Source organism: Melospiza melodia, chromosome 1 (genome assembly GCF_035770615.1).
Source record: "Melospiza melodia melodia isolate bMelMel2 chromosome 1, bMelMel2.pri, whole genome shotgun sequence".
Taxonomy (NCBI): Eukaryota; Metazoa; Chordata; class Aves; order Passeriformes; family Passerellidae; genus Melospiza; species Melospiza melodia.
The window spans coordinates 126,415,032-126,432,414 of record NC_086194.1 but is presented as its reverse complement, the minus strand read 5'-3'; the positions used below and the strand labels follow the sequence as shown (position 1 = coordinate 126,432,414).

General features: G+C 46.9%; 1 long non-coding RNA gene across 1 annotated transcript; it reads left to right on the top strand.

Annotated features, from left to right (window-relative positions):
- Positions 1-623: 623 nt before the first annotated feature.
- LOC134423901 (uncharacterized) lies at positions 624-10,166 on the top strand. The gene is made up of 2 exons (XR_010029225.1): positions 624-1,239; positions 8,032-10,166. It is a non-coding gene; the product is annotated as an uncharacterized LOC134423901 (long non-coding RNA).
- The last annotated feature ends 7,217 nt before the right edge of the window (positions 10,167-17,383 follow it).

Sequence of the window (17,383 nt, the reverse complement as noted above, 5' to 3'; positions counted from 1 at the left end):
CTGGAAGATAAGGCTCCGGCAGATAAGCGCTCCAGGCAGCGGCATCGGATGTCTGCCCACACAGTCTCTCTCCCTCGGGCTCCCCCAGCCCGGGGCAGCCGCCGCCGCGCCGCGCTCCGCTAGGGCAGAGAGGCAGCGGCACAAGACCCAGAAAGAACGAGGGAAACCGCGGCGAGGCGAGGAAAGAGAGGGGCCAAACCTGGTGCCGGTGTCCCGCATGGGGCCGGGGCGCGGGGCCGCGTCGGGCGGTAAATCCAGTGCGGCGGGGGCGAGCGGCGGCGGCGACTCCGGCGGCGGCGGCCGGCGGCTCATGTATAAAAAGGAGAGAGGAGGCGCCTCTCGCTGCCCTGCCGGAAAACTGCAGGCAGCCGGCCCTGATTGGGCTCGGCCAGCCCTAAACAAACACGGGGCTCCTCAGGGGTGCCAGTCCCGGGGACGGCCGGGCCGCCACAGCCCCGGGGCGGGGGCGGGGGGCACCTCGGGGCGCCCACAGCCAAGGGGCGACGGACCCCTGCTCGGGGGGCAGGAACGAACACAGAGCTCTGACAGATACCCCAGTCTCTTTTTTTTCCTTTTTTTTTTTTTTTTTTTTTTTTTTTTTTTAATTTATTTAAACCCAGAAATAATACACACTCTTCCCTCCTTCCCGGATATATTTTTTTTTTCTTTTTAATGGTGAATATTCAGCTTCTGTAAGGGTTTTTTCTTTTCTCCGCGCCTCCCGGCATGTCAGAGAATGTCCCCTGGCAGCGGCCCCGGGGGAGATGTGTGCCTGGCTTTTGCCCTAAGCAACCAGAGGAACGTAGCCCTCCATCAAATCTCCTTAGTTTGTGCTCGTCCAAATCCAAGCTATCCGAGATAAAAAAATGTGGCTCCTCCTTGAGTTGCCCCGACCATCAGGTGAAGCCAAAGCAAGCTGTGGGATGTGTCCATCCCAACAGCTGGCGGTAGGCATTTTTCCTCTGTTTCTTTCTTATTACCCCCCCGCTCCTCAACCCTCTTATCTCAGCTGTGTACAAACTGATATGGTACTTAGCAGGAAAGTGACTGGAAATTAAAATAACTTCGTTCACCAGAGGTTATCAGCTGGATATCTGTCATCATCAGTTTGTACAGAAAGTCATCTGCGGCAAAGGGCTGGACTAGAGCAGAGCCGGGCTCTCGGCGGCCGGCAGGCGTGAGCCCTCCCGGCAGAAACCGAGCCCAAACCTGCTGATGCGCCGTGCTGTCGCTCCTGGGGTAGGCACGGCTTTTCTTTCGCTCTTTCCGGGCGAGGTGAACGGGAGGTGAAGAATTTGCAGTGCTGGGGGTACGGTAAAACACCGGCTGTAGCGATCCGCTCTGCCGGCGTGGGTGAACTGATTGTGACTTGGGAGTTTATTGTGCGCGGTATTTTTTGCGGTATAGCGCGGCAGGGGCTTGTACGGAAAACAATCACTTTCCCGAGAAACCGTTTCTTTATTAAATTGTATGATTAAAGGTGATACTTCTTTCTTGTCAGTTGTCTCTAAATAATATCGTTAAATAATATCGGTCATCCTACCAGGCTGAAGTGACTTTTTTCCTAGTTACTTATAGGTGTATTTTAGCGAGTGCGATATTTAATAGAAAATAAGCTTTTGCAAGACAGGGCAGTGATTTGCTTTCTGCCCGGCTCGTCTTCCGATCCTAGTTTGAAACGTAAAACCCTTTTGCCGTGGTTTTTACCTGCAAATGAGAGACAAGAGCAGTGGAAGCCGCGGGACTCGGTGCCCACGCCGCTTTTCCGCAGCTTGGGCGCTGCCACTACGAATTTCTGTGCTGAAAAGCTGAAAAACGCCGAGCTTTAAACCTCGCGTTTTCCTTCAGTCTTTTGGATGCCCCTTTTCCAGTTAAACACGAGGGTGTTTCAAACACATGTGAAGGTGGATATAAAGTGATAAATACCGTGAGGGTTTTTTTTCAAGCGACGGGCTTTGCTCGCTGGGAGGGGTTTGCCGGTGCTCATGTCCCCATGTGGGGCCCGGAGGGTGCCTGCCCGAATGGTGAGGATGGCTGGGAAGAGCGGCCACGTTGGCCTGGCAGGCGCCTCTTTCCCTGGCTCCAAAGTGCCCCGTGTTTTACACTCAGGCGCCTCGGGTTTTTTCCCCGCCGATTAGCCTGTTTACGTTATAGCCGGGCTACAAGCTTCATTTTATTTCCTCCGATAAACACGATAAGAAAACCCGCCTTAAACTGGGAGACCGGCGTGGGAAACCATTCCCAGTGACCCCTTTCCTCTCCACTCCTTTTCGTTTCGGGTTCGCTTGTGGAACCGCTCGAATCACAGACTCCTAACTCTTCGTTACGTCACTCCTTTCCCAAATCCCGCTCTGCCGACGTAGTTTTCACCCCGGTGCCCCGGGAGGCTCCCGGGTGTCTCCTGCACCACGCCTGGGTTGGGTACCCGGGGTGCCTGTGCAGGGACATTTTTGGGGCCAGGGGGTGCTCGGTTGCGGGAGGACACCGCCGGGGAGGAGGTGCCAACGAGGTGACCATCGCTCCTGCTGGTTGCGCCCAAAGAGGGAAGAAGGCCGATTGGGGGAAAAAAAAGTTTCGTGTCCAATTAAGGCAAATTCCCTCGCGGGCATTTCAGCCTCCCCAAAAAGGGTTGGGGGTAAGCCGTGTGCAAGCGCTGAGCTGTTGCTCCTTCCCCTACCCTCGGGTCTCTGCAAGCGAGATCCCTTACCAGGGGTGCCCTGGGGAGGAGGGGAAGGCTCGGTCCGGCCGCACCCTCGCTGCCCCTCGGCCCGGAGAGCCCGGGAGCTCCGGGCATGGCCCGCGGGCCGGGCCTGATGCTGCTGCGGCCGCGGGGGCCCGGCGGGCTGGGCTGCCAGGCGGTGCGAGGGGTCACTTTGGTGGCTATCGCAGGCTGGAGTGTATTCTTTTCCGAGACGTGTTTATGTAACTTAATGTACTTTAGAAACTGCTGGGGAGTTTAGGCCGGGCTGATAAGCCCCGCGGTTATTACGGGCGACGTGCCGGCACCTCTCCCCCTCTCTTCTTCCCTTCCCTTATCCGCGCTACTTAAAATATACTTTTATCAAGGCCACCCCACGATACGGAGTGTTTCCATTGCCCAGCGGCTGTGACATTGGAGCGGACATATCGATCGGGCACCGGCGGCTCTCGGGAGCGCTCAGCCCGGCGGGAGCTGCCGGCCGCGCAGGAACGGCGGCCGGAGCGATCCGCATCCGCCCGGGGAGGGATGGATTTCAGCGGGATAGGGGCCTGTGACATCACCCATCACCTCTGCCTCGGGCCGGGTGGGACAGCCCGGGGAGCTAAGGGTGGTGGTCAGCCAAAATTGGCGCCCAAAGCAGCGAGACCCCCTACACACACCACAGCACGGGCAGGGGCGGGCAGGGTGAACGCGCCCTTTGCGATAGATCAGATGTGTCCCACGGAGAGGACGGACCCCCAAACTATCAAGGATGAGGAGGGATTATTTTTCTTTCCCCGAAATTCCTAACGAAGGGCTGCCGGGCGCTCAGAGGCCGAGCTTCAGCTCCAGCCGCCCTCGCTGGTGGCACACAGCGGGCCCCACGGAGCAGGGCACCCTGACCCGGCTCTCGGAACCCTGCCCGCTGCCAGGCTGAAGCCGTGCCCGGCGGCGGGGAGCGGGGCAGCAGAAGGATATTCCCCACTGCAATCAGCGGCCCCAGTGCAGCTGGTGACCTGCCGCTGCGTGGTTTTGGGTGATTTCCACCGTGTCTTTAAACACTTGACTCTCAAGTAAGCATCAGGCAGCAGAGACCCCGCACGGACATTTATGCAATACGTGCCCAAGTGTGTGGTTTCTGTGTGGTTGGAGCTTTTTTGTTGTGTTGGGTTTTTTTTAGGTTTGGGGCCTTTTTTTTAAATAACGATCTGTAGCTTCTTTTCATTTGCCCTCCCTCCAGTCTCTGAGGTCCGGCTGGTTAATGATTTCAGCCTTTAAAAAAAATAAATAAATAAGATCAACAAAACGCGCGGAGGAGGCTCCTGTTGCCTCGTAACCTGACTGCCGGCGCTCCGCGGTACCCGCACACGGAGCCCGGCGGGCGCGCAGGACGAGGGCGATGCCCTCCGGCTCCGGGGTGAGCGGGAGGCAGCCGGGACCCCGCAGCACCCTCAGGAACACCATTTAGCTGCTTCTGTCCAACCGGCGCGTACACGTTTTGTCTCTTTCCAACACATACAAGGACTTTGAAAATGAGTTAGGGATTACTTTTATTGCTCCTCGGCCGTTTTAAAGGTTTTGAGAATCGGTGACTAAAATGGCCTAATTCTGACCGTTTTATCAGCGGGCACTTCAGTGCCTTTGCTACAAAGCATCGCGGCCGTGTTCCACTCACTCCTTGCGGTGAGGAATTTTGTGTATTATTTTTAACTGCACTACCCCTTTCTGCGCACAACTGCAGATAAATCAAGCACCTCGGCTGTGTGTGCGAATCGGCTTTCACACCTAGTGAAAGAACTGTTTCGAGACAACAAGGCCAGAAGGAGAGGCCCCCACCCTGGGTCCCGCCGTCCCGTCGAGGGGAGCAGGGAGGTGAGAGGATGGGAGCCCAGAGCCCTTCCCGCCCCGCGACTCCCGGGGATCACTGTCCGTTCCTGTCTGGGCGCTGGGGAAAACTTTCAGGGCTCTCCTCTGCTGGATCTGACAGGAAAACCCGGGGAAAAGTTTCTGGCTGCGAGAGGTCGTTGTGGGAGAGAGCCGGGAGCGCGGGGCACGACGGAGCCGCACTGCTCCTCCCCGGCGCTTCAGAGCCGAGCTTCTCTTCTCCTCATCCTCCCCCCGTGTTCTATCACGGATGTTAGGCAATATCAAATCCGATCTGCAATTAGCTACCCTGCCTCCGCCCCCGCGCCCGCAGCACAGAGAGGTAATTCTTTCTCTCTTAAACCCACCCCTCCCAAAAGAACTCCAACAAAAACGAACCTAAACAAAACACCAACAAAAAACAACCGAACAAAATATCAACAAAAAACAACCGAACTAAAAACATCACCGACTGCTCCCTGGGACGGCTGTCGCCACTTCCGCACACCGTGGAGGAAATATCGGTTTAAGCACGCATCGAAACCTGCCGGAAAACCCCCAGACTGTTGTCTTCTTACTTCTCTGTCCAGGAAATAAAAGAAACCATCAGAACAGGTCACAGTGTTCCAGTGAAATGTTTTGCACAGATCAAAATGAACATGCTCTCTTGGAAGCATTTCTCGGGGGTAGCTCCGTTCCGTGCTTGTCCGCGCTGAGCTCCGGAGGGGCCGCTCCGTTTCTCTTGGCATCGTGGCAACCTCTCGCCTTCCCTTTCGAAATCACTTTCCTCCCCATTTACCTGCCTGACCGAAAAGTCTGACAACACGTGCGAATTATAATCATAATAAACACCCAAACAACGACATTCGTAATCTTAGCCAAGCAAACCGCTTCCCTCCATCCCAGCTAATAATGGTTCAACTTGCTGCTTTCGTGTGAAACGGTCAAAATTTGGGGACTTTGTTCCTGCTTGGAACGAAAGTAGATTTTTAAACGTTAAAATAATATCCTCCAGAGCGAGTCTGACCAGTTCTGTGCATGCAAGCGCTACTAGATTGGAAAATCAAATCAAAACAACCACATCACAGAATGCGAGATTTCAGAGTTAGCAGCTCGGGGTAATTAGATAGCCTATTAATAGCCTTGCTCCTCGCTGCTATCAAAAGTAAGTGAGCGGCTCCTGCCTCGGGAGGGTATGAGCAAGCATGCCACGGGAGGTAGGATGGGGACCGAGGAGATGGGGAGAGGTTTCCAACCAGACTTGTGGGGCCCCACGAGAGGGCAAAACGCGTGTACCCCCTTGGCGCTGCCTGCCATCCCCGCAGACGCAGGCTTCTCCCTACTTTTGATGGATGGAGGGGTCGGAGGCCGGTCCCGGCCGGGCGGGTCCCATCCCACCGGCCCGAAGATGAGCGATGCTGCTAATTCACCGCCGGGGAGGCGACGCCTTCATCCCCTTCTGCTTTTCTTACCCGCGGTGCTAATGGCTTGGCGGACACAGCCCTCTATTTGCAGTTAGAAGTATAAATGTATACGTTCGACGTGGGAATACCGCAATTTCCATTTCGTTCATGTAATCACTGCCAGTGTTTATCCATTTCGCCTAAGCCTCCACGACCGAAGAGGGCGTGCAAATAATCCACATTTTTCGATTACTTTAGGAAAAGGTTGGGTTAATGTATCCGTTATTGCTGTTCACATTAAATTTACAATTCAATAGTAAAGGACGCCGGTATCTGCAAACAGGCAAAAGAACAATTAAAAAGCCGATTGTCCCAAAACTAGGTGGCTGCAAGATATTGTTCCCCTGCTGGTATTGACTGATTTTAACAGGTCACAGATGACTGAACTTTAAAGAGTCAAACGACTTTCTTTTCATTCCAATTAGATGAGCAAGAAGTAGCCCAATATCCGTAAGGTTTATTCCTGCTGTAATTTCTTACATTTTTTACATACACACATTGTAATAATTTCTTGTTTTGTCTTTCTTGATGGACAAAATAGTTTTAGTATTAAAGATGTAACACAGTAACAAAGGAGATGGGGTAATCCTCATGTTACTGAGGTTTTGATTTTGTGTGTGTGTGTGTTCTTAATATGGATAGAGTTAGCAGCATTTTTCTGAGTAAAAATTTCTCAGAGTAAATCAGTGTGATGTATTGAGAGACTACTATTTCCAAGGGAAAAAAAATGGACCTATACCCTTTCAATCAATTCTGAAGAAAATACCATGCCACAGTTACTGGATAACTTCAGAGTGTTGCTAGCATTCATCAGTAACCGGGATGATACCTGGATCATGCATTTAGCATTTGCCAATGACAATCAAACATAAGTTCAGCAGCACACAACTTTATTATTCAGTCTCGAAATAATAATCTAAAACTCCCAACAACACAGTTTTAGTATAAATTTACATAGGTTATTTGCTTTGCAGCAGCACATTTTCTTTGTAACATTACTGTAGTTTGTTTTTTTCTGATAGGATATGTGAAATGGGGCTTACAAAGAAGCCCAGCTTCTGTGTCTCTGCTCATTTATCCAAATCCTAAAAAGGTCTAAGGCTACTCATTCAGCTGAAATTTGTCCTTGTTCACGATGACTTAAACATGAAGAGCCAGTGCCACAGACCCCCATGGAAATACCTCCTGCAGAAATAAACCTTGCCAGTGGTTCACTTCTGAGGTGACCAGCAAGAATTGCTGCTTGGCCCTTCAAATCATTGTTTCAACTTCACTAAACTGGCTTTAAGCAGATTCTTATACAAACTTCAGAAGGATACTTGGTCAGCTAATGCAGAGTTTTCTGCTGTTGGTCCCAAACCTCATCAGCACTAGCTCAGCAACTACCATAGCTCCTGTAAGGAACTTAACAGCAGAGGTAATGTAGGTGCTCTCTGCTATTTCTGTCAGGCTCTGTCAGGTTTAACAGCCCCTATTTACGACACAGATGCCATGCCATTGGACACTACAGATGGCAGATCCAGCTCCATGGCCAGCACACCCCTATAAACTTCCACTGCCCTTAATTCTGGGGGCCAGCGACCCCAGCAGAAAGGACAACCACGAGCACTGACATCAGTGGCATCTCATGGCGTCACAGATAAATCCAGCAGAGGTAGGGCTGTCAGAGCCTCGGAGTGTTGGGAGATGAAAAGTCAGCAGTGCTTAGCTGGCTGCAGGGCTTTTCCCTGGCTATTTTCAGCTTTCCCCCAAATGCCCCATAGGTGACACCCTATGCAGTGCCACTCCACCAGCTGGGCTCTAGGGACACAGCTTTACCAACCAATACTTAAATCAAGCCAAACTCTTTCCCTCCAACAATTTTTGTATCAATCAAAGCATTTCATATTATCCAAAATTAAGATCTTTGTGTGGTTTTTGAAGTATTTAGCCCTTTAAAGAAAATCAGCCTGAAATTGAATATGCAACAAAGTTCATCTTGAGAGGGCAGAAAAAAAGTGCTCTGTATTTTGTCTTCTCTTTCAGTTTGGTAACAGGCTTACATCTGAAATGGCAGGAAAGGTCTGTCACGCCTGGACCAGAAGCCAAAACTTCAGCATTTCATTCTTTCTCAGCCACCAAAAATGACAGCAAAACCTCTGGTTTTCTCCTTGTTCAGCGGGGCACTGAGACTGAAGGAACCCCTGAGCTGGTTGAAAGTGTTGCCTGTGCTCTGGGTTGAAGATTTTAAACTTTTTTATTTTAAAAGTAGGGGCTTGCATTAATATGTTCCAAGATATTTCACTCATGGAATTAGAGAGGGGTGTGATTCAGCCTGAAACCAGGATTTATGCTGCACTCTTATTTTAGTTCCTACTGCCTAGGAGAATAGTTACTACTCAAATCACAAACTGTGTCTGTGACCTGTGCTAAGTTTTCAAATTCACTTGGTTTTGGTTTTGATAGCTTCAACAGAACTGTTGAATAACATTTCCTTCAGCAGGAGTTTTCCAAACAAATTTACTTCATTGCTTGTGAGACTTGGAACTACATGTGCCTCTGAGGTCCAGAAGGTGACATATCTTTCACAAGTGATTCCTCCAATAAGCGTAGAGAGGAGAAAATAATTGTTGTGAGCTGTAGCTACCAGAAGATTAAAAATATTCTGTACTGAAATAAGTTAACTGTTGCTCAGCATTTGGACTTGTGGAGCACAGAGCTGACTAGGTTGAGCCTAGGGAGAGAATTGGAAAACAAACTTCTCCACTGGAAAAGGAGCCCTCCTGAATTTAATGCTGTTGGACCCAATGAGCAGGAACAAACCTGGAAGACCTTGGCTGAATTCTAAATGTGAGTATGGACTCCAAACAGCACTTTTTCCATGTGTCAAAAATACACTCTTTAATGGATTAAATTATTTTATCAGTCTTCCATTTGGAAGGCTAAAACCTGCTGTGCAAAGCTCAAGAAATAAATAAAATCCGGTGATGAAAGACTGAACTCTGATGGGAATATTCCTGGAGAAAGGCCTGCTCAAATTGACCTGCTTAATTAAAATGCAATAAAATGCAATTTCCTTTACATCATTACATGCTAATGTCTACTTTGGAATCACAAATTTGTTGAAACCTGAGAAAAATTGTTTATCTGTGGTTACCTCTTGGTAACAAAAAATGTAAAGAGATGCTTTTAAGTAAACATGCTAATATTTAAAAATAAATTTGGTGGCTTAAATGAAGAATACTGACGGGAGTAAAAAGGGCAATGACTTCTTTATTTTTGTTGATGTCAGTTATTCATTTGTGGGCCATCAAACTATAAACTGGGGTACTTTATTGACTGCAATATATACTGGATATGTGCCATATTATTCAAGAGAAACAATGCACTGCAAAAACAATACAGAGAAGAGGTAATTTGTACAGAGTTCATGAAACAATTATAAAATCTAATTACAAAACTGACTCACTATGTCCTTGGTTCTATTTATTAGAAGAGAATTGAAGGACATACTAAACATACTCAGAGTCTAGGAATTCAAATTTAAATCCTGCCTGCACACCCAAGCATCCAGGAACTGGTGTGATCCAGAACACAGATCATGATTCCCAAAAGAGGATGTCTCGATGTGGGACTCAGGACACGACTTCATTTTCCTGTGTGATGAAAGTTGAACTACTGCCCCATTTTCCTGAGGAGTGCTCTGAAACTCAGTCAGTATCACAGAATAAACTTTTAACAATGTTAATGGCACACAAAAAGAAGTGTAATTAATTATTTATTTCAAAAGGTGACAGCAGTTTGAAATCTGCTTGTGTTTCACTTGTTTCACTGGTACAAAGCTTCTGGAGAAATGCATCAGGAACATTTGAATGCAAGTGAAGGAGCTTCGTGTTCAAACAGAACCAAATCACTGAGGTGCCTGAACACAAGACATTGCCAAGGGTTTGCACATGTCAATCACTCACAGAGATCATCTAAGCCAGAAATGACCGAAGCCAAAACAAAAGTAAGTTGCTGAACCATTCTGTGAATTTTCATGTTGTAGCTGCACTGCAACTGTTTGAACTCTTTTCAGATGTTTTTCCTTAAACTTTTAATGCTTTTTAAGGAACATATAAATATTTCCTTTCTTCATCATGTAATAAACTTTATTAAATAAAACCTAGTTTTTCATCTCTTCTGATGTTTTTTTATTCTCAATTTACTGTGCATTTTGTATTTGAATAGATTTTCATGGGTGACATCTAACCATACCATAGTAAATTGTGGAGGAGGCTAGTATTCAGAATGATTACAAGGAGTGTTTGTTTATAAAACAGGAAAAAACCTCAGTGTCTCTTTATTTGTTTTTATTAATGGTAATGCTGGCTTGCATGCAATAGTTTTTTAATGAATGCTGTGAGAATCTAGGAGTCAGAATAGCTACTGGAGAGCCTGGGACACCTGTGTGTAGTTCTGGCCCAGGTAGGGAAGTCACAATTGTGCATCTTGGAAGGTGCAATTCTGCAGCACACTGCCCTGGTGCAATCCTGGCTCCAGACATCTTTTCCCCCTGCCAGGAGGGACTCTTCTGCCTGGAGGAGTCACTCCAGTGCCAGCACAGCAATCCACTGCCTTCTCCCAGCTGTATTAATGAAATTCCTTGTGGGACCACACTGGAAGAAAGACCATTGAAGTGATTACAATTAAAAATAGCTCTTCCTCTGCTCCTCCCACAAGGAGGTTATTTTTAACTTCCATCACTTCAGTGTGCTGATTTAAGCACTGCTCTACACGCAGTTGTTTTGGCACAGCTGAGGAGGTGACAAACTGCAGGCCAGAGGTGGGGACAAGCATCTGGGGCAGGAGCTGGCTGCAGCAGCTTGGCTGGCAAAGGCAGTGCATCATGGGACTATGGTGTGATAGTTCACTGAATGAACTTAAACTTTGCCTTTCCTGAGTGTTTCCATGGCCATGAAGCATCTCTGCTACAAATTCCCAGTACAGGAGAGCCTATGATGTATCACCGAGAAACTGTGTATGTGAAGCCTCAGCTGAATCCTGAGGCTGATGCCCTTAAAGACATGAAGATAGCCAGCTTTCAGGCAGTGGAAGGCTAAAATGGACAGGCTTAGGAGCAGGCATATGGTCAGTGACAGTGCCTTGGCCATAGGACAGCGGACACCTACCCACCCACCCTGCCAGGTCTCTGCTCACACCCTTTTGTGTTTGGGTTTCATGCAAAGGATCAAGCTGTGTGTGGGACTCAGGGCTGAGTGAGAACTTTTGGCAGGTCATTTGGGCCACGATTTAGGATTCTTCCATCTTTTCTTACAGCACAGGGCATGAGCCACTTGCTGAAACCTTCTTTTCTATCTCTCCAACTTCTTGACATTTTACAGACCTCAGACTATGGTGGCCCTTTGACATCTTCTGTCCCCTGCCTTTGATTTTGGTCTTTTGAGGACTTGAAAGCCATGACCTAATTTGAATTTTTGTTAACAGTTGTATAAGTGAGCACTTGGGTGAACTTGCATTGCCTTTAACAGCCAGGAAGTCAGATAATATCTAATCTTATCCTTGTTAGGGTAAAGGAGTGTCCCTAGCACACTATTGACCAATGCTTCCTGGAGCAGACATCAGTGCATCATTTAACCTATCCTACAGTTCCCTGTACTAAGAGCAATTATCTGACTGGCTCATGTGTGAAAGCATCACAGCTTGACATCATCTAGAGCACAATAACCTCAGTGGAAGCAATACCAATTCAGCTGAGTCTGGAGCTCTCCTTCAATGACTCAAGTAACTCACTTCACACGTCACAATCTGAGTTTTGAGCCTCCTCCATGTTCATCAGACATTAATTACTTTTTCTTCCAGTCTTGAACCAGACTAGGAACCTAGATGATTTTTCCAATCATAACTGGCACTTTTGGCAGATTTAATATTTCAATGTCAAGCCCTTCAATAAGAAGACCCTGTTGGCTTTCACAAGCATAATGCTTCTCTTCTACTCCATGCACTTAGTTTTAGTCCTCCCTGAGACCTTCATGTAATGTAAATACATTTAAAACAAAATAAAATAACATCACAATGGCTCTAAAGTAGCGCTTCCATGGCACTCTACCATATCTTGATGGAATAAACAAAATGCCAACTGAAAAGGCAACCTTGAAAATCATCTAGCACGTACAAATCATACAAAAGTATGGTTTTGTGATGGAATGGGGCAGCCCAAGCTTGGCTGGACCATGTTGGGCCACAAGGATCTCCAATCCTTCAAAAGCTTGGTAGAACCTTAGTCCTTAATTGTCTGCAGAATTAGTCTTGAAACCATTTATTTAAAATCTCTCACTGGTTTCAATAACTCTACCTTCACTGGAGTATTTTTCTGTTTGTCTGTGACCCTCAGTCATGACTCTTCTGTCCTCACTTTGAAGAAGTGAAGAGTAAAACAACCTGTACAGAGTATATAGAATCCACAGACTCAGTGTGGAGAGCACAATACATGGTATGTAAAAGGTTTAAAAAAAACCATCATGCTTTCCTAGCAGTCTTTACATATCCATCTGGGTGGAAGTTATTTCAGAGAATACTCATGCTATTCATAAAAAGCCATTATCAAAGTCAGCCAAAATTCCAAGGAAAAAAAAAAAAAAGAAAATTGAAGGGCAGGCAGGTAACTAATCCATTTTGAAGCTGTCAGGTTGTGACCTGAGGTATGTTTTCACAGGAAAGGCAAAAACAAGGTTCTTTCCCTAATGAGGAACAACACAATTATTTATAAAAGGATGGATAAATGACCAGCATTGAGTTGCTGCCTGCACAGAAAACATTCCCAAGAAGAGGACTGATCAGATGTAGTCACAGTGGATGGCTACAAACTGCCAGACAGGCAGTGTTGACTCAGAGCTCCCACTGCTGAGCTCCCTTTCTCAGTTGCAGCTTATGTAAAAGACTATAAAGGAGGAAAACCCATGAAATAATGAAGATGAATGCAATAAATAGACCTGAGCCTGTCTAGTTATTTTAGTGGTTAATGCCACTAGAGAAACCCTGCAGGGCTTTAAGCAATTCTTAGTGATGAAGATTTATGAAGCCCTTTTAAAAACTTCATTAAGGGGTCAGAGAGATTTAAGTGGCCTCACAAGCTCTGCACTAAGCCAAGAGATTCACTTTGCAGAAACTCAGCCAAAGGCAGTGAGGACAGAGCTGGCTTGCAAGGGCTCTTCACACACCCTGGGAACAATGCTGAGTACCCTGTGCAGGACAGCTCAAGATGCTGAAGTCCCTAGCAGGGTTGTGGCAGCTAAGATGGTTAAAGGAAGCTGCTTAGCAAAAGTATTTCCTCTGAATAATGCTAAGGCCAGCACAGTCTGGTAAGCAAGCCAAGTCTGTATACACTGCTCACACAACTTTCTTACTTATTCCGGTTTCCCTCAGATTGTCTGAAATATCGTAAAGCTTTTTTTTTTTTTTTTTTTTTTTTTGGGGATGTATTTTCCTCCTTCAGACAACAAGTGCTGCCTGAAACCAGAATCTTACCTTTCATACTGATGCCTCCAAGCAGTTGTTTAGGACTGCTTATTATTTAGATATAAATAGCAGTGCTCATTAATTTAGCAATCACTCCCAGCTATGAAAATGCAAATTGAGTTGGCTTATTTGTGTTTTTGAGAAAGAGAGAAGGTGGTGGCGGTAGGTGGGAAGGGGAATATTCCCCAGGTGCTGCTGTTTATCACCTTTGTGTCTGACCCTGAGCCAGGGAATGTTTCATCTGCACCCTGCAGAGCTTTGCTGGGCTCTGTTCCACCACCACTGAGGTGGGTGTGCATCACACACCTCTTGTAAAGTTGGTTCTTGGACTGACAGCTTGGGTCAACCCCATTAAAAAAATAAATCCTGGACTTCTTTTTAATAGGTATGCAGCAGAATAAGCTCTGGTAGCTGGCAAAGGCTGACAGAGCAAGACATGAAGGCTGCTTTTGTGGCTTCACAAGTAAAACTACCACTCCCTTTGCCTTGCTGGAGCTGCCTGGCCATGGGGAAGCAGCCATGACGGAGCAGGCCTCATGATCTGTCATAAAATTCAGTACAAACCAAAGCAGCACATCTCCTCCAAAAGCTGTGTTTCAGCTTGACTGCCCACCTAAAGCCCCTTTGCCAGATACTTATAACCTGATTTTCTGTGCTTCTTATGGATTGTGGGAGGTGCTTCCTCAGTGCCTGGTGAGGAAGAGAGGATTGAGAAGGAAAGAAGGTAAAAAGAGAAAGAGAGTAGAACATGGAAAAAGGGAGACCTGAAACATCTGCAGTAGGAAGAGAAATGCTGCACTGCACCCTCAAAGACCTCCCTCACCTCACATCCCATCCCTGAGAGCTGCCAGCAGCAGGCTCTTACAGAAACCTCCTCCAAAAAGGCTGGTTATTGTCCCCAGCAGGTTAAAAACCTCGGAATCTAAATGCCTCCAGCTTTAATTGAAGCAAGCTCCTGATTTTTTGCAGCGCTTTGTTCAACAGAGAATCTAAATATTGGAATCTGCTTAACAACTAATTTTCAGGATTGTAAGGGAGCTTGTTCATGCCAGCCCTCATTCAGGAACACACTTTTTGCATTCACAGAGCTTAAAGCACCTGCTTTACAGTAATGAGAGGGTTGGGTGGAACCCCACCCTTGTGAACAGGGATCCTCAGTTAGATTTTGCGGCAGAATGGCTCAGGTCTGGGGTAGCCTCTGGGAAGGCTTGAATTTATGAAGGATTCCACAGGCAACTCTCTGCTTGAAATCAAGCAGTAGCAATACTTCTTAAATATTTGTCCAATAAATGATTCAACATTAATTAAATGCTTAAGAAATTTTATCAACCACCTCCTCCATCCCGCAGCTTCTCTTAGGGGCTTTAGCTCACTACCCTCATTTGAATCCAGTAGTTTCTGATGTGTTCCTGAAGGTACCAACAAAGCCAGGAGATGCCTTCCCATGAGCAGGAGCAAGCACAGACCCAGGAGTGAGTGGATTACTATTGTGGCTGGCAGGAAAGAGAAGCCTCCCTCGTGACAGTGAGTCACAAGATTATCGCCTTGACAAGGAAAACTGCAACAGAAAAGCCAACAAAATAATATCCCAAAGAAAGCAATTAGGTGGTTTCATGGTGATATAGGCTTTGCCTGAGCTACACGCTACAAATAACAGCTTCATTCAGGCCGTTTCAATGACAGATGCTAGAGATAGAAAGAGCCATGACAATTATATTTTGCCATGGCATTTTGGGAAACTGGGGCTCAGGAATTCTTCCAGAGTGGGAAGCTTGTTTTGCTCCCTGAAGACCTTGTTATGATTTCAAGCACTGCTGGCTATGCACTGTTGCCACATTTTTTAGATACCTTTTTTATTGCTCCCTTGATTGTGGGGTGCAGGGAGATTTCTGCAGTAGGCAAAGGCTCTTCTGAGGCACATGTTGTAACAGTGGAAGGATTCTGCTCCAGACCTTCCATAAATACAGTTAGCTCACGGTATGTCAGTGCCTCAACGTGAGGAATATTTTTCTTGCCCTATTGAGACTGGAGATGAAGAAAGGCAAAGAGAAGCAGGGGGCTTCAGGCACACAGTGTCTGAGTTCCTGGGTGCCAGTGTCAGCCCTGGGTGCTGACATTTCCTTACCCAGCCCTGAGATGCAGAATGTTTCCTCTCTGAAGATCCTGTGTAGCTGTTACCACTTATGAGATGCCACTTGCAATGGCTCAACTAAGAGAGTAAAGCTGGGTCTGCTCTGCATTAGCCAAAGTAGGCAAAACTCTGACCTGCCTGTTTTCGGGTAATAGCAACTGTGGAGAGTAAAAGCACTTGGACAGCTTAACAACAGTGACAGAAAACAAACTCACAGTGAAGTGTACCTGATGCTTCCTCTGGAGCTATATTCCTCGTCTGTCAGAGTAGGAAATGTCTGAAGTGACAGGAATCCATGAATCAGGGGGCCATTTTCCATGGTTACCCCGGTGTGGCATTTTGGTGGTTTTGTTTTGTGTGGTTTTGTTTTGTTTTTTAAATTTTCCCCATACAAAACAGTAGAGGTTATCATTAAATTATTTAGGGACTCCTAATGATCCCAAATTAGCACTCCTAAACATTCTGCTTGCTTCAGGTTTGTGAGTGAAACAAAAGATAAACCAAAGAAGAATGCAGTTCTGAGTTTCCTCAAGTCAACAGGAACTTTGCCAGCACTTGATTTTTTAAAATCTGGTTTCCTCGGCTGAAGTAGTCATGTAAAATTAGCAACCTCAAGAAGGAAAGTGCAAGTGTGTGTTACTCCTGTTATACCCAAAAGTGGGTTACATTTCCCATCAGTTCCCTCGAGCAAAACCTGCACAGCTGGGAAGCACTGTAATTTTTCTTCTTGTGTCCCTTTGATGAGACTTCAGAAACAAGTGAGCAGCCGTGTTTGCTGCAAATTTTCCTTTGAATGCTGTCATGGCTCTTACCTGGGGGCTGTCAGCCCAGCCCATCTTCCTGCAGAGAAAGGAAGGGGAACATTACTCCTCCCTTTCCCCTCCATGTGGCAAGAAGCCACAGGGAACCTCCGAGCTGTGCCATCCTGGATTGCTATGGTCAGATTTATCAGGGAGCTTCTCTTACTGGAAAGAAAAAGTGCTGTGACTGCTCATCTGCCTGTGCATGTACCCTGGGCTCTGTGTGTGGGGGAAATGGGGTGGGCAGAACAGCTCCTGCCCAGCACAGCACAGTGCCTGGTTCCCTCTGCAGAAGAGAATTACATTTTTTTGTGTATATTCTACATATTAAACATGCAGAATGAAGAAAACTGAGAGTCATCAAAGCAGCAATTCCAAACAGACGTGGCTCTGGGGGAACAGGAGCACAAGCAGGACTGAGAGCATCTGCCAGTGGCAACCACCTCAAACTGCTGCACGGCCCCAGGTCCCACCTGCTGCATTGGCTGGAATGAAATGGAGTATTTCATGAAATGGAAGGAAAAGTAAGCAAGTCTTCAGGTAGTGAACTTCAAATATACAAACTAGGATGCTGCAAAGAGAAATGGAATATTTTGTCTCCACTGACAGATGGAAGGTCCACCAGAGAAAACTGGAGAATTGCCATCACCTGTGCTCTTAAAAGTAGGTTAAACACTTTAAGTGAAGTCAAGACATAGCAAGAAAAGCATTTGGTGTCCCTCTAAGATCCTTCCCAAGAGAACCTCTCTGTGGCTTTTCAAATGTGCAATTATCTGCATCTGCCAGTGGACAGGGCAGTCACAGGGGAGAGGAGTCCCATTCCTCAAACAAATGATTCATTAAATATCAGCAACCTACTCCAGGAACATCCCACTATCAATGTTTTGCCTCAAATTTAGTCATGAAGCCAAGAGGAGTTAAAAAAGGAATGACTGTGGCACAACAATGA